This window comes from Nyctereutes procyonoides, unplaced genomic scaffold (genome assembly GCF_905146905.1).
Source record: "Nyctereutes procyonoides isolate TBG_1078 unplaced genomic scaffold, NYPRO_anot_genome, whole genome shotgun sequence".
Lineage (NCBI taxonomy): Eukaryota > Metazoa > Chordata > Mammalia > Carnivora > Canidae > Nyctereutes > Nyctereutes procyonoides.
The window spans coordinates 5,557,887-5,580,315 of record NW_026575041.1 but is presented as its reverse complement, the minus strand read 5'-3'; the positions used below and the strand labels follow the sequence as shown (position 1 = coordinate 5,580,315).

At 52.4% G+C, this 22,429-nt stretch overlaps 1 protein-coding gene across 1 annotated transcript in view; it reads right to left on the bottom strand.

Annotated features, from left to right (window-relative positions):
- CAPN5 (calpain 5) overlaps nt 1-12,428 on the bottom strand; it is a 49,968-nt gene extending 37,540 nt beyond the window's left edge. Inside the window, exon 1 of the mRNA XM_055320723.1 lies at nt 12,281-12,428. The gene's annotated coding sequence lies outside the window, so the exon portion shown is untranslated. The remainder of the gene's footprint in view (nt 1-12,280) is intronic.
- Nucleotides 12,429-22,429: the final 10,001 nt, after the last annotated feature.

Sequence of the window (22,429 nt, the reverse complement as noted above, 5' to 3'; positions counted from 1 at the left end):
AGCTTCCTAGCCTTTCAGCCCGCCTCCTCCCTGGGCCCCTGGCGAGCTCACCCCACCCCTATCATTCTCCCTGCCAAGGTCTGGTGCTAAGAGCCCCTGGCAGTTCCCTACAGCTGTTTACTCAGGGCCTCCGCACACACTGTTCCTTCCACAAGTGCATGCATTCCCGGAGAACTCCTGGTCACCCTTCCAAGCTCAGCCCAAGGACTCCCTCCCACCTGCCCCTGCCCCCTCCAGTCCTGGAACCCTGTGAAGATACCCATTACATCGTGCCCCACCCACGTAGGACCTGGCCAGCCCCCTCCAGCTCCTTTCTGTGGCCCCAGGGTCCAACACTGGGGCAGAAGTAAATCTGTGTTGAAAGAGCCAACGCAGGTGAGGTTGGAGTCCCTTCCTGGATGGGAGACAGACTCAAAGAGTGGCAGGGACCACCAAAGGGATCAGCTTTTTTGTGTCAGAGCCCAGAGCCACACCAGCTCTCAGGGCCCCTGAAGGCAAGGCCTGCCCATTCCTGCCGGACCAGGCCTCCAGGCCTCCCCGCCACCACTCCTGCTGGCTGGGTGCCAGTGGGTGCCCATACCCCTGCTGTCCCAGGGGGCATCACAGCTCCTGCCCAGGCTTTCTCCATAGCAGCCATCCCTTCTCCAGCTCTTGATGTGTTGGCTTTAGTTCCCGATGTCCTCCTAAGCTGTGTGACCCTGGAGAGACCATATCACCTCTCTGGTCTACATGGTCCTTGTCTGGAAAGAAAGAGCTAACATGCCAGGGTCTCTGGGAGGATCAAAGGAGACACTGCCACATGGAACCGCGTTCTGTATACTTGAACAGGGATGCCTGGGTGGCTCAGCGGTTGAGCACCTGCCTTTGGCTCAGGACATATCCTGGATTCCCGAGTTTGAGTCCCAAATCGGGCTCCTTGCATGGAGCCTGCTTCTCCCTCTGCCTGTGTCTCTGCCTCTCTGTGTCTCTCATGAATAAATAAATTTAAAAATCCTAAAAAAAAAAAAAAAAAAAAGTGTATATTTGAACACACTGCGCTTCTGAGGGAGGTCAGGACTGCTGTCGGGGGTCCACCTGTCATGTTTCCACACCCCTGCCAGGAGGGTAACGACAATTCTGGGTTCCCGTCCCCAAGGAACTCCATGGTCTGGTGTGGCCAAAAGACACAAGGCAGCATAGAATATGTCATTTCTGAGACTCCAGCAAGAGGGATGCAAGGAGGCCTCCATAAAGGCCTGGTCCCAGAAGCCGGCTGTTCTCGAGAGAAAGGCCATTCCAGACAGAGGGAACAGCTCCAGTAAAGTCTCAGAGGCAGGAAAGTGCAAGGTAATTCAGACCCAGCCTGGCACAGTGGGGCCTGCAGACTGAGCAGGGGATTGCTGACCTGGCTCAGAACAAGGGCCTGAGAGTGCTCACCAGGAAGCTCAGAGCAACCAGTTATCTGGCAGGTGAGTCAGGCGAGAGCTTGAGCCCTGACCACAGCACTTAACGCTGTGTGTCCTCAAGTGAGCTGTTAACCACTCTGGCTGTCAGCCACCTGGTTGTAGCTTCTCAGGTGACAGGGAAAGAAAGTGGCATCTGCCCCAGGCCTGCCCTATAAGACTCTCTGTCCTCACCTTGGAAATGCTGTGTACCCACTTCCAGGAGGCCGTGGCCTAGTCTGCTGTTCCCTGGGCCTGCGGGAGGTGGTGTGGACTGCCCAGCTGTGCACAGGATGGGGTAAGGGCTCATCTTGCAGCAGGTCACACTGACCCAACTGCGGGAGGGGGCTGACACCACTGAGCCTTCCCTGGATGCTGCAGCCACCACAGCCAGGGAGGAACAGGAGAGAGACGTTTAGTCTCATTTTATAGATGAGAGCTTAGAGGTACGAGTCCTAATTCTGCAGCCTCTTGGCTGGATCCCAAGCTTCTAGACTCCGTATCACACCGGGGTTTCCCAAAGCAGGGCCCCGGAACAACAGCGTGATCCCTTCGGGGGGTACTCCAATGTGTCAGTAAGAAAGCCTCTACCCATCCAGTTCTTTCTCGAGGACTTTCCCAAAGGGGACCTCGGTTCAGTCTAGAGGGTCTTCTATTCCTCACGGCCCCTGCCCACCCACCTGACAAAGGAGAAGGAGGCCTTATGTCCAGCACATCAGCACCTTGCAGAGAATGGACTTTTGGGCTGTTTTTACTTTATTTTTAAGATTCTATCAGCTGCCTTGTGGAGAGTAATGCTGACTTTCTGTTTAGTAGATGCACGGTTTCCTTTAAGAAATATTAAGGAAAAAGAAAGTTGATTTAAAGAAAGCGATGATGTTCCCAGTGGTGTAGGCACGGCCTCTGCCATACACAGAGCCCTGGGGGGCAGACTGCAGGTGAGGAAGGAGGCGGACAGCCGTCCAGGACCCGGGTGGGTCACACTGGCAGTTAACGAGACCCATCTAAAAGCTCTAATAATTTAAACAGTGTGGTACTAGCACAGGGGAGACAAACAGACCAATGAAACAGAATAGAACAGGAGAGAAAGTCCAGAAAAAAGGCCACCAAGTGGACAACATGATGCCACAGTGCACTGGGGAAAAGACGGTTTTTTCCTTGAATGGTGCTGGGTTGACTGGTTTATCCATACGTAAACATTTGTCTTGACCCCTATACACAAAAAACAATTCAACATAGATTGCAAATCTAACCAAAAGGGAAAATGATAAAGTTTTTTTAAAGAAAACATAAGAAAAAGAGCATGTCCAAATGGCCAATGAAGAAGAAAAAAAGCCCTTGAATTCACTATTCGTCAAAGAAATGCAAATTAAAACCACAGGGAGAAGGGCACCTGGCTGGCTCAGCAGGTAGAGCACATGACCCTTAATCTCAGGGTCCTGAGTTCACGCCCCACACGGGCATGGAGCCTACTTAAAAAAATGAAATAATAAAATAAAACCCTGATGAGATACCACTATAGCCCCCACCAGAATGGCTACAGTGAAAACCACACACACACACACACACACACACACACACACACACACACTCCTACAGTTCCTCTACACCAGGGGTAGAACTTTGTGAAAACATTTGACATACCTATTAAATCTGAACAAATGCATCATTCAGCAATTCTACTCCTAAGTATATACTGCATAGAAACACATGCACGTATTCACCAGAAAACACATACAAGAACGTTTATCGCTGTAGTGTCTGTACAGCTGAAAATCAGGAAAAACCCCAATGTCCATCAACAAAAGAGGATAAATACGGTGTTGCGATGGAATAGTATCCAGCAATGAAAATGAGCAAATTATTGATCCATACAACGCCACAGGTGGAGTTCCCAAGCGTAACCATCAGCAAGAGAAGCCATACAGCAATCCCGTTTACATAAAATTGAAAAGCAGGCCTAACCTATCTATGGTAAACAAGAGACAGGGAAAAAAAAAAAAAAGAGAGACAAGAGAGTGGTTATGTTTGGGGCAGTGACTGCAAGGGCCCCGAGGGGCCTTCCAGGATCTGCTAACACCACTTCTTGATCTGGGTGGTGGCTGTCAGGGTGCGGTCACTGGGCTGTGTGCCTGTGATTTATGCACTGTTCCACGGGGAAGTTATGCTTTAATAAAATGTTAAACAGAAAAGCCAGTGCAGTGCCCTGGGCAGAAGGGCTGGCTGAAGCTAGTGCCCCCGATCCTGCCAGTCCTGGGCCCCCATCAAGCTGGACAGTACAGCCCTGGAGGGTTCTGCCTGGCACCAGGGTGGGACAACCTAGGGTGGGGAGCAGGGAAGGAGCCCCGGGCTGGGGCCTGGCCTGGCCTCATTACACACGGGCTGTGTGCCCTTCTGCAGGCCTCCTCCTCCTCCTTTCAGAGCACTGTGGTTTTGACACCAGGAGTGCTCCAACCCAAGAGAGGGTCCCACAAGGGAAGGGTACCCCAACCAGGCACACACCTCCAGAGTTTCCTATCTGAGAAGGGGGTACCAGCTGGGGACCCCAAAAGACAATCTCGACCACAGGCATGGAGCTCAGGGCGAGGAGCTGGGCTAACCCAGGGTGGCGGGGGTGGGGGGGGGTGGGAAAGAGGTCATAGGTGAGGCTCATCAGAGCCCAGTAGGGATCCTGGAACACCAGCAAGAGACCGGGCTCCCTTCTGGGTGATGGAGAAGTGAGAAGGGTGCTGAGCAGGTGAGCGACATGAGACCCAGTTGGCTGCCACATGGAGAATGCACTAGCAAAGTATAAGACTGGAGCAGAAGAACCAGAAGGCAGGCCACGGGACTCGAAATGACAGACTCATGTGTAAATGGAGAGCAAGCAGGTCCTTGAGCTCCTTAAGAGGGAGACTCAACTCCTCTTGGTGAGCAGCCAGTTGTGGGGGTTAAAGGGAGCCCACAGGAAGGCCTGCTGGGGGTCCCTCCTCTGAGCTGTGATTCCCCACACGCCACAGTGGGTGTCCATGATGCAGCACAGGCCCAGCAGAGGGGCTCCATCCAGTGCCAGCCGAAGCAGCCAGTGATGCCCCACACCCATGGCCCAGCAACCAAAGCCCCCCCATCTCCCCTCCTCGACCTCCCGCTACAGCCCACTCCAAGCCACAGGGCCCCCTCCCCTTTGCCAGCCACAAAGTCAAGGATGGGCCGATCAGCTGCATCTCATAATTCAGGGGACACAGACAATGCCAACATGCAGATCTTTGCTGACACCCATTCTGGGCTGGCCCTGAGCTGACAAGGAGGGTCAGATCATCACGGCTGTCGCAAGGGAGGCACAGACAGACAGACAGACATGACACAAACGATGAACGAGGCCAGGCACTCAGCAGTCAGTGCTCCCCGGAGGAAGGCACATTGCAGACTGGCTTATAGCAACAGGAAGAACGGTGGTGTCTCTTCAAGATGGAACCAGAGCAAGGCTTGAAGGCTAGGCCAGACCCGCAGGGGGCGCAGGGGGAGAGCAGCCAGGACGCACTCCAGATGGAGGGAAGGCAGGAGAGCACCGAGGAACAGCTGGAAGGCCCGGGTGTGGAGCCGGGGGCGGGGAAAGCTGGCAGGACCAGCTCTGCCAGGCTGGGATGCCAGGCTGGGGCTCCTACTGAGGGCAGAGGGTAGCCCAGGTGGGGCGGAGGGGTGAGACCTAGGGGCAGATGCTGAGAAAAGGGTCTGTGGCCGAGGACCAGGCCAGGCCAGATGCCGGGGAGGGGCTGAACGGGAGAGCCCCAGGCTTTGGTGACCACCTGATTGCCTGCATGGTTTTGTTTTTAAAGATTTTATGTATTTATTCATGAAAGACACACAGAGAGAGGCAGAGACACAGGCAGAGGGAGAAGCAGGCTCCATGCAGGGAGCCCGATGTGGGACTCGATCCCGGGACCTGGGATCACGACCTGAGCCGAAGGCAGATACTCAACCACTGAGCCACCCAGGCGTCCCTGCATGGTTTTGGATTTGTCGATGTATGCGTCCCCCTCATCCCACAGCCCACCCCACTGTCCTCTAGCTCCGAGCTCCCGTATCACCAGCAAGCTCAAGGAGTCTATCTCTGTGCTCCAGGGGCTGTATTTTGGCCTCCTGCGTGTACTAAGTGCTGAGGAAAGGGTGGTGGGGCGGGGAGAGAGTGCGTGGGGAGGAGAGCTGGGCCACCGGTTCACGCTCGGGTTCACGCTCCCGCTCCAGCAGCAGGGCCGGGGGCCGGGCGCAGTGAGTCACTCCAGCAACGCCAGGCGGCCTGGCACCAGGGCTGGGCAATCCTGTCTTTCTTCTCCACTCCCCTCCCCCGACCGTGTCCGTGTCCGTGTCCGATCCAGTCCCCACCCAGCTGCAGTGATCTCTCGAACACATAAACCCAACCACGTCACCGACTGCTTGCGGACTGGGGGGTCTGGAGGGCAGGGCCGGGCACACTTGGGGCACAGGGTTTCTCTCTGGGCCCGGGGTGCTGATGAACCCCCAGCAGTGCCTTTGAGGGAAAAGCTAGCTTTGAGGCTGGCTCTCTGTGTGGTCCCAGGCCCCTGCCCACAGCCGGTCCTCACTGGGCCGTGGGTCCCTCCACAGGGAATGTCAGTAAGCAGGCAGACCTGAAAGGGGAACCCTCCACAAGGGGGGTTCCTGGGACCCTGCAGCCTGGGACCTGCTGGGCTGATGGCAGGAACGAGAAGCCACACTCCTGGAGGCGGCAGCCCCTGGGCAGGGGATGGGCTCCAGCTCGCAAGCAGCTAGTCCCCCTGGTCTGTGCACTGAAAGTCCTGCATCCTGAGAGACCAGGGCAGCTGTCACCCTACCCTGGAGCTCCCAGTCCCGAACCACAACCTGCAGAGAATGTGCTGGAAAGAGGGGCAGGTGCAGCTGAGCGCCACCCACAGGAGCTGCTTCCTGTCCTACCTGGGTGGGTGGGGGTAACACTCGGAGCTGCAGCTCATAGGCACTGCCCACTCCCCACAAGGGAAACCACCTGACAAAACGAGACTTGATCAGGTAATTGAAGCCCCCTTGACTCCGCTGTGCCGTGTGACTCTGCCCTCTCTGGCCTGTAGGTTGAATGGCTGGGGAAGGGGACACCCCTTGCCTTTTTCAATCTGTTGGGTTTGTCACTGGGACAGCCCCTTTTCCTGCTTCCTGAACAGGCTGGCTATGCTTCTAGCACCACGTGCCCCTCAAGGCCCAAGCTGGAAACCTGCTGAAATGGTACCCATTTCTCAGACAGGGAAGCGGACATTCAATCCTAGCTCAAGCTCCTGCTCAGCCTCAGAAATGAGCTGTGCTATTTTCACTGCAGATGACGTCAAGGGGCTCAGAGAGGAAAGGGATGCATTCCAGACCGAGCCGGGGGCCTGTGTCATGTCAGAGTCCCACTCCGCCAGGCCCTCCATCCCTCCCTCAAACAAAGACAGTGACCTGCTCATCAGCCCTTGGGAGTTCGGCTCAGTGGGTGTTTCCCTTCCAACCTGCCCCCACACCTGCCCTGTGCCTGGTCAAGGGGCAGATGCATCAGGCAGAGCTCCACCCAGGAGGTCAGCCTGGTGGAGGAGACACAGTGCCCCCAGTACCAAGCCGAGAGATCTGCTCCAAAAGGGCACTGATTCCTTCAGACAGGGCATGAAAGGCTCGTGGAAGAGGCATCAAAGTAGGATCTCAAAGTGGGGGGCTGGGATTTCAAGAGGTATAAATGGAAGGTTAGGAGGAAGATGGGACACCCTAGGAAAAAGAAACCACTTAGGTAAGGCTGGAGGATGGGGTGCAGGGGAGAGGAAGAGGGAAGAAGGGACCAGCATAGAAACATTGCCAGACTGGGTTATGATAGTCCTGAAAGCCAGGCTGAGTCCTGGGGAGAGTGCCGGGGTCTGAGGCTCCTGCATGGCTCACGGCAAGGCGGAGTGGAGGCCAGGGCGCCAGCACACAGGCCAGAGCGTAGAAACAGCCACCGAGAGAGAAGCAGGGCCTGTATGGCATGGCCTTGGCTGTAGGGAGGATACAGTGACAGTGACCCACACTAAGGCAGGGTCCGCAGCACGCAGGCCAGAGGCTCTCTGACTGATGCACCTGCAGCATCAGTGCACTGCTCTGCACCAGGTCATGTTCCCACCCATGGCAGCCTCCAGTTGACTCCAGTCTCCTCAGTTGACCTCCTTGTGCCTCAGAGTTCTCATTTGTAAAACCAAGGTCTTCTGCTCTATTGGCCGAGCTGCCCTCACACCTCTGCTCGAGGCAGGACTTAGCCTCACTGGCCTTACCCTGCTCATCTGCAACATGGGGCTCCCACCAGGACCCAACCCTCATAGGATGATGGTGGGGATCAAGTGACCATGCACAGCACTGGGTTTGTTGAATGAATGTCTGCAATGAGCTGTGCACCTCTCTGAAAGGCCTAACCTACTGTTGGGTGCAGGATGGGATCTGGTCACTGGGGCAACCTGTGGGGGCATGCCAGCACATTCCAAATATCCTTGAGCTCTGGCTACTATGGTCTCAGGCTGGGCTCTAGGGCCAGAGGTGCCATAACCCCAGGCTCTGCACACAAAAGCTCCTAGGCTGCGGGGAGACAGATGCTGAGCGTGGCCACATGGTGGAAGCCAGTGGCCAATGGGCACCTGGGAAGGAGATCTCTCAGAATGGTCTGCAGTGACACCGCAAATGGTCCCTATGGCAGGCTGAATAATGCCCCCTGCCAAATGTCAATGTCCTAATCCCTGGAACCTGAGAATGTTACCTTTTACAGCAAGAGGCTTCACATATGTATTTAAGGGTCTCAAGTTGTGGAGATTATCCTGGATTATCCAGACGGGCACAGGTGTCCTTATAGAAGGGAGGCAGAGGGCACCTGGGTGGTTCAGTCAGTTGAGTGTCTGCCTTCAGCTCAGGTCATGATCTCAAGGTCTTGGGATGGAGTCTCACATCAGGCTCCCTGCTCAGCAGGGAGCCTGCTTCTCCCTCTCTCGCCATCTCTCAAATAAATAGATAATATCTTAAATAAATAAAAGGGAGGCACAGGGAGATATGAGCCCAGAAGAGGACAATGCAACAGGGCAATGGAAGGAGAGAGATTGGGGTCCTGAGGTCACAAGAATGCCAGCAGCCATCAGAAACTGGAAGAGACGAGGAACAGCCTCTCCTGGAGCCTCCAAAAGGAACCACCCTGCGAATACCATCTTAGTCCCATTAAGACTCAGTTCAGACTTTTGACCTCCAAACTGTCAGAGAATAAGATGGTGGTGTTTTCAGCCATTAAGTTTGCATTCGTTGTTACTGCAGCAAGAGAAAACGAACGCTAACCCTGGAGAAGCTCATGGGCAGGCACGTGTGTGGCCTTGCACCTCTCTCCTGCTCAAGGGAGTGAATGAGTGAGCAAGCAAGTGAGGAAGAAGTTATGACACCCTGAATCACTTCAGTGTAAAACAAAGTCACCCCAAACTTCGGTGTCTTAGTTCCTGCCACTGGTCACAAGCCACTCAGGACCGACCTCACCCAACTGGCCTAAGTCACCCAGCAGCAGGCAGCATTGGGGCAGGGGCTGGCTGGGCAGCGGCAGGCAGATCAGGTCAGCGGGCTCTCTGCATTTGGTCTCCCAGGACGCAAGGCCCTGTGGCCACCCCCTGACCACCCCCACCCCCCCCCCCACCGAGGGAAGGTTATCTGAGTACCAATGGATGTGCTTTGTCTGCTTTGGTTGCAAGACCACAGACCCCACTGAGGCAGAAAACCACAGGCCACCACAGCCTCAACCACCAGCACCCTCACACCCCAGAGCCCCGAGAAAGTTGGGGTCCCTAGCAAACATCTCTGAACAAGCAGAATGGGGAGCAGTAGCTCAGACAGCTGCGGCAAGCAAAGGCTCACATTCCATTAGCTTCCTGTGTTGGAGCAGGAGGGCTGCCTTCCTACAACAGCCTGGATTAAAATCTCAAAGGGACTGAACCCATTTTGCCTTTAGTGAGCAGGGAAAAGTAGGCCCTGAGGCCAAGGAAGTCGGTAGCCGGGGCCCAGTCAAATGCTATCCCAGGGTCTCATCCTCACCCCAGGGAGGAGAAGCTACAAAACTGGGGTGGGGAGCGGTCCTTAAAGGTGAGGCCTGGGGGACCGCTGCCAGCCAAGAACTGTTTGTTCTGAGCAGCAAGGGCAAGGCAGGAAGGGGCAGAAGAGGTCTCTAGGCAGGGCTTGAGGGCTGGAAGAAAGGACCCTAAGCGCACTCAGAGCACTTGAGGAGGACCGCCTGGGTTGCTCAGTGGTTGAGCATCTGCCTTTGGCTCAGGTCATGATCCCGGGGTCCTGGAATCGAGTCCCACATCGGGCTCCCTGCATAGAGCCTGCTTCTCCCTCTGCCTATGTCTCTGTCTCTGTGTGTGTGTGTGTGTGTGTGTGTGTGTGTGTGTGTGTGTCTCATGAGTAAATAAATAAAATCTTTAAAATAAAATAATATAATAAAAAATAATAAAAAATAAATCTACATATAACTTTTGACTCCCCGCAAAACCTTACTAAGAGCCCACTGTTAACCGGAAGCCTTACCGATAACATAAGCGGTTGATTAACACATATTTTGTTCGCTGTATGTATTATATACTGCAATCTTACAATAAACTCAGCTAGAAAAAAGGTAGTGTTATTAAGAAAACCATAAGGAAGAGAAAATACATTTACGGTATCGTCCTGTAAAAAAAATCCACGTACAAGTGGACCCGTGCAGTTCGAACCCACGTTGTTCAAGGATCAGCTGTACTATTAATTATAATGGCTGTCAAACACCATGCACTTAGTATAGCCCTTTCGGTGACACGATCTACCTTAAACGTGGTCGGCCCCCGAATCCCTGTCATTAGGCAGGATCTATCCTTGGGCACAGTCAAGGGCAGAGCCAGTCTCAGAGAAGCCTGGATACAAGGACAGGCCCTGCAGGTAGGAGAGGTGGCAGAGAGAGGCTTTTCTGTGCCCTCGGAGGGCTTCAAGGGCGCCTGCTTGCAGTTCGGGGACCAGGGCTTCAGGGCTGTCCCGAGAGACTGCGGTGAGGGCAGAAGCAGCCAGAAGGCCTGGAAGCAGTGTCCTGGATGTTGCCCCACAGTCCTCCCACAGCCAACTGTCCATCTCATTGCCTTCCCCCAGTGATGGCCCCATCTCAGAAAGGGCTCCTCGACCTACTCTCCCTCTGTACGGGGTCCCTCTGAAAGGGGTCTCTGTGCAACCCTTTTGCCATGCACCCCTGCTCTGGAATCTCTATCAGGTGCTCCTCCCTGTACCAAACCTAGGCCTTGGGAGGGGGGGTTGGGCGGAGGAGAGGCAGGGGGAAGGGGAGAGCGCCTCTCCCGGCTGCGGCCTCCCCCTCACTGGCCTCCACAGTAACCCAGTGAACACAGAGCCAAAGATGGATGACACTTGTCAGATGCACATCTGACCATCTGATGCCCCCCCGCCCCACAGGGCTATCATTCCACTTCGCACCTCCACGCCTTTTCCCTAGACCTGACCTGCCCTGCCCCTTCTCCTCTGCTTGGCGAACTTTTCACCCTCTGAGACCCAGCACTGGTGTATCTGCAGGGAAATCTCCCCCAGCGCCCAGGCAGGTCTCTGCCCTGGGCTCCAGCACTAGGCGCATGCGCAGGGGCTTATCTGTGGCCCCAACTGCCTCCTCACCAGTCAGAAGGGAAGTTCCCGGGCAATGACCCCACCTCATTGTCCTGGCACCCAGCGCTGGCCTGGCCTGAAGCAGTCGCAGCTGGGTCCACCCCACCCTGCCCAGTCCCCTCAGCCAAGAAAAGCAGTCAGGCCTCCCCACCCCTACCCCAGGGCTCTGGGGACCGGAGCAGGGACCAGCCCCAGTCCCAAAGATGCTGAAAGGTCTTAATCCTTGCAAGAGAACACAGTGGTTTCCCCAGGAGGCCTCACACTCAGGGCTGGCTGAGCCCTACCCACAAACCCCTCTCTTCCAGGAAGTCCACCCAGATTTTTCCCTCCCTAGAATATTAGGAATAGCTGACCTCAACACTTTGCTCTCCAACGCTGCTACAGGAAGAAAATTCTGACTTGAGAGCCAAACCCAGGTTCAAATTCTAGCTCAGCAGCCCTGAGAGAGGAGGGAGCTCACTTAGCCCTCTGCCCCACCCTCTTCACCCCAGGGAGGGCTGGGAGGGGCTCAATCCCACTACATGAAATGAAACCTGGGCAGACTTGGCACCTCTTCATGATCTTCTGTTCTACTTCACCTCTGGACCCCAGGCAGGTGTCCCCAGGTCCCCAGCTCTGAGGGCTGGAGGCAGAGAAGCCCAAAATCCATTCTCTCCCAGATCTCCCCGGCCCCCTCTGACACACCCAAGCTCAGCAGCCCAGAAAAAAGGCCCCTATCCAACCTGGGAGGAGGGTCGGTGAGGGAATCGGCCTTGGCCTTGGCCCTGCCCCTTCCCCAAGCTTCCCGGGCGGGGGAGGCGGGGGGCACATCCAGGCGGGGAGGTGGAACTGAGCGGATGGCAGAGGGCTGAGCAGAGAACAGGAAAGGGGAACGGAGGTAGAGAAGGGGCAGTCGGGTCCCGGGGGTTAAACCTCAGCGCGTCGGGACTAAGAACCGGGCTCCGGAGCGCCCACCCAAGGGGAGGTGGAAGACGCCCCGGGCCGCGGGGGGGGGGGGCGGACCGTCGGAGCCTCTCCCCCGCCCCCGCCTCGGGCCTCCAGGCCGGCGCTCACCTCCTTCCTCCCCCGCCTGGGGGAGCGCCCCCGCGCACCGATCCGTCTCGGCGGGCACGCACCGGCCCGCGCTGCGGCCGCACACACACCCCCGACACACGCGAACGCGCGCTCGCACACGCCTCCCTCCGCGCGGCGCCTCCTACCTGCCCGGCTCGGACGCAGGGCACCGCGCGGGCGCCGCACCCCGAGCTGCCGGCCTCGGGCTCGGGCCGGGATCGGCTGCGGCTGGCCCGGGGCTGGGGGCTCGCGCTCGGACTCCGGGGCTGCGGCCCGCCCCGCCCCGCCCCGCCCCGCGGCCTCCGCCCATTTGGGGACAGAGGCGTGGTCTGCCGCGGGGCGGGCGGCCGGCGTAGCTGCGCAGGCGAACTGGCGCGGTGCCGCGGGCGAACCCGCAGGGAGGTGGCCGCCGAGCTCCGCCCGGGGTGGCCGGGGCCTGGGGCCAGCGCGGCTCGGCCCGCCCCCCCCCCCCGCGCTCCATCGGGCCCCGCCCTCCCTCCCTCCCTCCCTCCCTCCCAGTCTCGCCCCGTGCGCCCTGGAGTATCTCGGGGAGCCCTCCGCGCCCCGCCAGGCCCGCGCCCAGGTCTGCCCGAGGTCGCGTGTCAGCCCCGGAAGGCGCGCAGGCCGCCGAGCCGTGGCCATGCATCCTGCGGGGCGAGCCCTGCAAGGCCGAAACGGCACCGGGGAAAGGACTTGAGGCGAGCGCCTGTCCCTTCCCCTCCGCCAAGGTTCAGGACGAGGATGGGGAACCGAGAGCCCCGGGAGGCTCGCGCAGAGGCCCGGACTGAGCCCTCGCGCGTGTGTAACGGGGCTGCCGCAGGAGGGGCATGTTTCTGGAGCAAGGCTGAGAAGGTTTGTGCGTGACCAACCCCGGCACAGTAGGGGCTCCGGGGAGACCTGCCTCCCCGGTCTGGGCATCCCAGGCCTGTGCCAGCCCACTTTGCAGATGGAGAAACTCGGCCCACTCACCGGGTTCTCCGTCTCGGTTAATCACCTCATTAACCTCTCGGGCACCCCGACTCGGGGCCACCACCACCTCGCAGTCTCGGTCCCAGGCTCCCCAGATGTTACACCCTGGAGGCAAGCTCCAGCGCCACCTCCCCACCCCCCGTCCGTCCCCCACCCGCCAGTCCCGATCCAGCCTAGGAAGACTTTCAAATGTGCATCCGTGACCGGCCTCCCACAGAACAATGTTCCCAAACTGCCCCTGTGTCTGACCCCTTCACCGTACCCCAGTACCCCACGGCTCGGCCCGTGCCCTGGCTGCAGCCTGCCGGGACCCCGTGCTCCTCGCGAGGCCGCGCCCCCGCCGCCCCCAAACCTCGCTGGAGCTGCTCTGCGGCCGTCTGAAGGCTCTTCCTTCCCTCTCGAGGAGGCAAGTGCTGCTACTCGGGCCTCCAGGGCCGGCGCCTCCATCACCAGGCCCCACCCCCACCGCAGCACTCGACGCCACACCCCCCTCCCGAGGGTTCCCACCCTGCTGTTTGCGCTTCTTTCCTGGCTCTGTACTCTCTCCCCGCCTCTTAGAGCTAGCGGTGGAGTCTCGGCCTCCCCGTGAGGTTGAGGTTCAAGTGCGGGGATGACGGTCATACTTGGTGAAGCGGGGTGCTCCGTCTGCCGGTTACTGGCTGAGTGATCCAGGCCAGTCCTCTATCCCTTTTCCTGTCTGTACACTGGGCTTTGGGCAGAAATGTGTGAGGATTAGGTAAAGGCCAGTCGTTAGGCGAAAGACGGCCCCATCATACAGGGTGTGGGGTCATGTCTGTTGCCTCGGCCTGCAAAAACAGTGGATGTTGGGCCCCTCTTTTGTTTTCAGAGTGTGGGGACCACAAGAAGAGTGTCAGGTGGTGATTCCAAGCATGAACTCTGGACTCACTGCCTGGGCTGTCACATCAGCAGTGTGACCCTGGGCAAGCCACCTAACCTCTCTGCTTCAGTCATCTCCCTATAAAATCAGTAGAGCAGCCTTCATATCACAGAGTTGTGGGAATTTCATGAGCCATCCCTGTAAAGCCCCTGGAGTGGCTCCCTGGCTCAGAGTAAGTGCTCAGCACAGTTTAGGGGATGTTACGCTCATCCAGACCAACTTTTTGTGAAGACGCTGGGTCCTGAGAAGCAGAGACATGGCTAGTTAGAATCCCAGGCATTCCAGAAGGTCAGAATTGCCAGGGCCCACTCTGAGCCCATCCCTGGCAGTTTCTGCCTTCTCTGACCGATGAGGAAAGAGGCCTAGAGAGAGACAGTGGCCGGTCCAGGGCACCCATCCTGGTTGGGGGTAGGGGAAGCACAACCCTGCTCTTGTTGAGGGGGCAGTTGTGCATGGTCTGCAGACAAGCCAGGAAGAACCCGGTCTCCCAGCAAGCTTGAGGAAGGGGTGCGGCTCCAATGATGCTCTGGTGGTACTCAGTCTTCATAAACTGAGTCATCGAATGGTGCCATCACTGGGCCTGCCTCCTCTGCAGGAGCCCTCATTAGGCCCATTTTGCAGATGACAGAAATGAGCCTCAGGGAGATGCCCCAGCCACACAGGTAGGAAATGGCAGAACTAGGATCCACACCTACCCTGTCTGACTCCACGCTTGTGCTCTTCTCCTCCACTTCCTCCTCTTCTCTCCTCCAGGGAAAAGCCACCTCTGTAGACCTGTTGAGTGCCTAACCAATCTCTGCTTGCATCCCCCTATAACTGGGACCTCATTCCCTCCATGGGGCAGCTCTTTTGACTCCTCTTGGAAGAGTACTTTGTCACCCAAAGCTGACCCACTTCCCTCTCCATAGTTCTGCAGGCTCCATACCAGAGGCTGGACACAGAATCTTCTCTGTCCCAGTCCAGAACACCCTTATCTGGACTGTGTGTTACCTTATCTCTGTGTTACAAGGTTTCCCAGGTGAAACTCTTACAACAATAATAATTTCTTTCAAATCTCAGCAGATCTAATTGGCTAGCTATTGTTTGAGAAACCTAAAGGAAGCCCCTCGGCCTGAGGAGTGGCTGGGGGGGGGGGGGATATTCAAATTACCGTGTCAGCCAATTCCCCTACTCCAATCTAGCCAAGGGGCTGTAGGATGGATTATAGGCCAAGGATTGTAGGGGGCGAGATGAGTCAGACATTCAGAACTTTCAGGTTGGGAGTGGTTGCTAACAGCAGTCTCCTGAGAGTACAGGAAACGAGAGGGTCACAGTGGACTTCAGCAGACACAGAGGACAAGATTACCTTTCAGTTGCTGGGAATTCCAGGCCTCTCTGACACATTGCCTATACTTTGTTAGCATCCTGGATATTATTAAGAACCAGCCAGAACCAAGTGACATTTATTCCAGGAATACAAGGTTGGTTTAACATTAGAGAATCCATTAATAGCATTGGTTTGCTAGGGCTGCCATAACAAAGTACCCCAAACTGGGCAGCTTAAACAACGGAAATCTCAGTTCTTCTCAGTTCTCACAGTTCCAGAGCCTAAAAATCCAAGGTTAGGTGTCATTTGAGTTGAGTCCTTCTGTGAGGCAGAATCTGTTCTGTGCCTCCTTCCTTGCTTCTGGTGGTTGGCGGGCAATCTTTGGCATTTCTTGGCTAGTAGACACAACACCTTGATCTGTATTTTTATGTTCACATGTGTTCTCTCTTTGTGTGTAACCATCTCTGTGTTAAAAATTCCCCTTTTGATAAAGACACCAGTCTTTTTGGATTAGTGACCTCATTAGTGACCTTAATGACCTCATTTCTTGATCACCTCTTTCAAAACCCTATTTCCTGGTAAGGTTATATTCTGAGGTACTGGGGGATTAGACTTCAACATCTTTGGGGGATATAAGTGAACCCATGATAAGCATGTGCCATATTAATGAATCTAAGAGGAAAACCATATAATATTCTCTATGGATGCCAAGAAAGTCTTGAAGACGATTCAAACCCCCTTCATGATAAAAATACCCAGTGAAATAGGAAGTGAGGGATACTTTTTCAAATAATAAAATGTAGTCGTAAAGCCAGCATCTTATTTAATCCAGAAACACTGGAAATATTTCCATGAAGATCAGGAACCAGGCAAGAATGGCCACTTGCTCCACCACTATCCCACACAGGTATTAGCTAGTGCTATTTAGGCAAGAGAAATCAATTGGAGGTCTGACAATAAGAAGAAATAAAACTATCTCTATTTGCAGATGACATAATGTTACACCTGAAAAACCACAGAGAATCAATGATAAAACTAATTCAAATAGTAAAAGAGTTCAGTAAAGTAGCAGGATTAAAATATAAAATTTGATAGCCCTTATATATACAAATAATAAACTGAGGACATAAGGGTAGAGGAAACCCTATTTATGATATATCACAACAAAAAGATTAAATGCTTAGGATCGAATTTAATTAGAAATGTATAAAACCTATGTAAGGAAAAATGGAAACATTCTTGAAAGACACTAAGGAAGAATGATTGAAAAGACATACCCTGCTCTTAGATAGGATGAGTCAACAGTATAAAGATGTTAGTTCTCCCTATGTGAAGTGGCAACTTCGATGCAAATTAAAAATATGCCCATTAAAAATAATGGCAAGCTATTTAATGAAGATAGATGAGTTGATGCCGAAGAGCATATGAAAAACAAACATGCAAGTAAGAAACTACTGGAAAAGAAAAACTGTGAGGGTTTACTAGACATTAAAAATGTCAGGGCACCTGACTGGCTCATTTGGTCAAGCATGGGACTCTTGATCTTGGGATTTTGAGTTCAAGCCCCACACTGGACGTAGAGCTTTTTAACAAAAATGTTTACCAGACATTAAAACAATAAAAGCTTCTGTAATTAAAAATGGGTGGTACTGGTGGGTAAATAGACAAATTGCAAGAGACTAAAAAATTAGAAAAAGACCCCAATACATCATTACCCCAGTGATTTGAGATGCATCTTTGTTACATACTAAAGATGGACCTTGTCATAAATGGTCCTGGGTAACCATTAGGAAAAGGAAACAAATAGATCCATATGTTACAGTCAACAAAAGAATAAACTATATTGTTTAGGGCTCTAAGTTTGTTTTGTTTTGTTTTGTTTTGTTTTGTTTTGTTTTGTTTTGTTTTAGGGCTCTAAGTTTAAAACTGAAACCATACAAGGACCAGAAGGAAACATGAGCCACTTCCTCTTTAAGTGTCATCTTGGGAAAGACTTTCTAATGATGATTCAAAGCCCAAAGGCCATAAAAGAAAAGACTGATACATTTGACTACATGAAAATAAAAAAAAAACTTTCCAAATCACCATAAACTAAGTCCATAGACAAGTGACAAACTGGAAGAAAATATTCCAATATTATACAACAGACAAGGGGCAGATCTCCCCAATACATAAGGAACTCTTAAAAGTTGAGGGACAAAACCCAAAATCCAATAGTAAAATGAGGGGAAAGGCATGACAGACAATTCACCAAAAAAGATATTAAAAATGGCCAATAGGAGCACCCATGGTGGCTCAGTCATTTAAGCATCTGCCTTTGCTCAGGTCAGGATCCCAGGAGTCCCAGGACTGAGCCCCAAGCTGGGCTCCTTGCTCAGGGGATTCTGCTTCTCCCTCTCCCTCTACCCTTACCCCTCCATCTCCTGTTCATGGGTTCTCTCTCTCTCTCTCGAATAAATAAATAAAATCTTGGGGGAAAAAAATGGCCCTCAAACATGTAGAAAAAAATACTCGGGACGCCTGGGTGGCTCAGTGGTTAAGCGCCTGCCTTCGGCTCAGGGTGTGATCCTGGGGTCCTGGGATCGAGTCCTGCATGGGGCTCCCTGTGAGGAGCCTGCTTCTCCCTCTGCCTGTGTCTCTGCCTCTCTCTGTGTCTCTCATGAATAAATAAATAAAATCTTTAAAAAAAATACTCAAGGACACTCAGAATTAGAGAAAGGCAAATTGAAACAACTCTGAGAAAGATACCACTCCTCACCTGCCAGACTGACAAAAAATGAAAAACACCGCACACATCATGTTGGCAAGGTTGTGGGGAAACAGGCATTCAAATACATTTGTGTCCATCACTGGTGGGAAGCAAATCGATGCAACCCTCTGGAAAGAACTTTGGCAATACCTAACAAAATTAAATATGCACTTACACTTTCACCCAGCCACTCCACTTCCATAAATCTACCTTGAAGACAGGCCTCCGGCCACGTGAAAACCCATATGCAAAATATTTTTCATTGAAGCATTACTTTTAGTTGCAAAATCTTGGAAACAATCTACTATACATGGAAGACTCCTGAATAAACTATAGCCAAGCCATACAAAGAAGTAGTTTGCAGTTATAAAAATTTTTTTTATTAAAGTTCGATTTCCCAACATATAGTATAACACCCAGTGTTCATCCATCAAGTGCCCTCCTCAGTGCCTGTCTCCGTTACCCCATTCCCCCACCCACCTTCCCTTCCACTACCGTTAAAAAAATTTTTTTAAAGATTTTATTTATTCATGAGAGACACAGAAAGAGAGGCAGAGACACAGGCAGAGGGAGAAGCAGGCTCCATGCAGGGAGCCCCATGTGGGACTTGATCCCAGGACTCCTGGATCACGCCCTGAGCGGAAGGCAGACACTCAACCACTGAGCCATCAGGCGGTCCCTGCAGTTGTAAAACTTAAAATAAAATAAAATAAAATGATCTCTGAATTGATATGACATGAATTCCAGATATTCTATTAAGTGAAAAAAAAAGCAAAGGCCAAAAGAGTGTCTCTATAGTATGCTGCTCTTCGTGTCAGAAAGAAAAGAATATAAGAACACACACAGGGGATCTGCTCATTTGGACAAAGGAAATACAGGAAGGACAGATGAGTCTGTGGAGACTGGTTCCTGAGGAGCAGGTGGGAAGGAGTGGAGCACAGGGATGGGAACAGGAGAGCAGGGACTTGGAGACAGTGCTTTGTTTCCAAATGTATCTTCATAAATGTGTATTATTGAGATATAATTTACATACCACAAAATTCACCTTTTGGAAGGGTAATTTAGTCTATTTGCAAAATGGTGCAGCCATCACCATGATCTCATCCCGGACTATTTTCATCATCCCATTAGGGATCACTCCCCATGCCTCCCCCCAACTCCTGGTGGCCACCAAACTACTTTCCATCTCATGGATTTGTTCTTCTGGACATTTCATAAATACAACCATAGGCTAGGTGGCTTTGGTGGCTGGTTGCTTTCACCCAGCAGGGTGTTTTCACAGCTCATGCATGTTGTAGCATGGATCAGTGTACTCATTCCACTGTATGGCTGGATAGCATTCCACTGTGTGTATATAGGGCCTTTTGCTTATCCATTCATCTGTTGATGGGTCTTTGACATTTTTCTACTTTGGGGCTATTATGGATAATGCTGCTATGGACATTCACCTACGAGGATTTGTACGAACCCATGTTTTCCATTCTTTGGGATATATACCTAGGGATAGAATTATTGGGTCATAAAGTAACTCCAGGTGTTTTTTTTTTTTTTTTTTAGGAACTGACAGACTTTTTCCCAAAAAGTCCAGAGTATCTTCATAAGAACCTTGATCCTCCTCACCAAGCCATGAAGCTCAAGTTCCTGGGTGAGACCTGAACCAGCCTTCCTCCCTTCCATGCCTTCTGCTAGTACTCCAAACCTCCAAGCCCTGCCCATTCCGCCTGCCAGGACCTCTGGACTCTCACTACTCCTTTCTTCCTCTCAGGTTAGGCACTTTCTTGCTCCCCTGCTCCCCATCTCCTCACTCTCCCCAGGCCCCCCCTCCTGCCCCTCAGATCCCTTCATTTGCAGCTGAATGAACTGTCTGAAATACAAATCCAGGGGCAACTGGGTGGCTCCATGGTTGAGCATCTGTCTTTGGCTCAGGGTGTGATCCAGGGGTCCCAGGATTCAGTCCCATTGGGCTCCCCATGGTCAGCCTGCCTCTCCCTCTGCCTGTGTCTCTGCCTCTCTCTGTGTGTCTCTCATGAATAAATGAATAAAATCTTTAATAAAAAAACTCAAATCAAAATTCCTACTCTATTGCTTCAAACTCTTGAAAGCAGTAGTAAAGAATAAAGGATGACACTTGATGAGCTAATGTCATTTCTGGGTTCTTGGGAGCATCAGAATCAACCTTGTGGAAAGACTGCTACTCTACTGGGAAAATTATGTTAATGAGCCTGTTCATTACTCAAAGGTCAGGCTGAGTCTGGGCCGGAGGGAAGAAGAGGGTCACCAACACTACAGAGGAATTTTGTGAATGATCATCCCAGGGTGGAGAGGGGACATCTCTAAGAATGGTTGTGATGCTGAGAGTTTGGCAGTTTCCCCTGGCAGCCTCCAGAGGCTCGGGGGCACCCAGGTGGGTTTCTGGAATTGAATGGGTGGAGGCCTGGGAAGGGAACAGGGAAGGGGAACTGTGAGGCAGCTGAGGTAGGCCTGACCTTGGAGCTCCACCCTCCCCTCCTGCTCAGAGGGCTGCTGCCCCTGCCCCACACCAGTGCCAGGGACAGGGATGGGGCTGAGGTTTTCCTCCCACTAAAGGTATGAAAGGTATTATGGCTGTGTGTGTCCATAGGCACATGGACATGTGCCTCCTTCTCTCTGGAGCCCAGAAAGCCAGCCTCTGGCCTTGTGCAGCTATAGTCTTGAACTCTGGGTGTGCTTGCCATCGGGCACGGCGGCGAGGGCAGTGGTCAGGGCCCAGGAATGGCAGGCAGGAGGCCTGAGTCTAGAAGCCCGGTGTGACCTTGAGCACGTCATTCTCCTACTTGGGCCTCAGTGTCCACGTCTAGCCAATGGGGATGATAATAATCCCTGTTGCCCGATTGGGGTAAGGATTCAAAGCATTCAGAGACTTAGAGGTGCTTTACAACATGCTATCTCTCCACATTTAGATGTTTTAGAAAAAACTCTTAAAATAATTTTTTATTATTTTCTTGCTCATCTTTTAGATTCATTCTTAGGTACATTTTTGTTTCTCTGGCACTTTTTCTTTTTTTTTAGAGAGAGAGAGAGGGCACATGGACATGTGTGTAAGTGGGGTAGGGGGTAAAGGGGAGGAGGTACAGAGGGAGGGGGAGAGAGAGAGAATCTTTCTTTTTAAAGGTTTTATTTATTTATTTATGAGAGACACAGAGAGAGGCAGAGATACAGGCAGAGGGAGAAGTGGCTCTATGCAGGGAGCCTGATGTGGGACTCCATCCTGGGACTCTGGATCATGCCCTGGGCTGAAGGCAGATGCTCAACCACTGAGCCACCCAGGCGTCCTGAGGGAGAGAGACAATCTTAAGCAGGAATCCTACATGGGGCTTGAACTCACGGCCCTGAGATCATAACCTGAACTGAAATCAAGAGTCTGATGCTTAACCAACTGAGCCTTCCAGGTTCCCTTCTATTATAGTACTTACTTTTCCTGACGGCTTATTACTACTATATAGAAATTAAATTGATTTTTGTATGCTGATTCGGTATCTGGAAAACTTGGTATTTAAAAAATTAATCAATTATCTGCAGGATTTTTCCGTGAGCATTTTTGATGGGTTTTCTATATGTAGACTAATGGTTCTCAATGAGGTGTACTGCCCCTTGGTTAGGAAATTTGGAAATTTGTAAGGGTTTTGTTTGTTTTGTTTTGTTTGCTGTGCCCAAGAAATTACACATCACAATTCAAATTATTTTATTTAAAATATTTTCTTTTAATAGTCTAATATTAAAATTAAAGAATTATGGTGATTATTTTGAAAATATATATGTGGACAGATGATATTATCCAAGAATTTCACTTTAGGATAGGGAGTATGACATTAACTCATTATAGAGGGGATCCCTGGGTGGCCCAGCGGTTTAGTGCCTGCCTTCAGCCCAGGATTGAAGTCCCAGGATCGAGTCCCACATCGGGCTCCCTACAGTGGAGCCTGCCTCTCCCTCTGCCTCTCTCACTCTCTGTGTCTCTCATAAATAAATAAAATCTTTTAAAAACTTGTTATAGAAAGGTGAAATTGGATTCGATAGTCATAGACCTCTGAGGTTTTGATAGTTTTCTTTCTTTTTTTCAAGTCATTATATTTTTGTATCTTTATCTTTATCTTGCCTTGCTGTGCTCTCACCTCTTGGGCAATGTTGAAGAGAAATGGTGGTGGTGGGTGAACCTTGTTCCTAATCTTAAAAGAAATGTTTTCAAATGCTTTCACCTCTTACAAACATTTTTTTTTTTTTTAATCACAAATGGCTGGGGCACGTGAGTGGCTCAGACAATTAAGCAACTGACTCTTGATATCAGCTCAGGTCCTGATTTAAGGATTGTGAGATCCAGCCCTACCACCACTCCC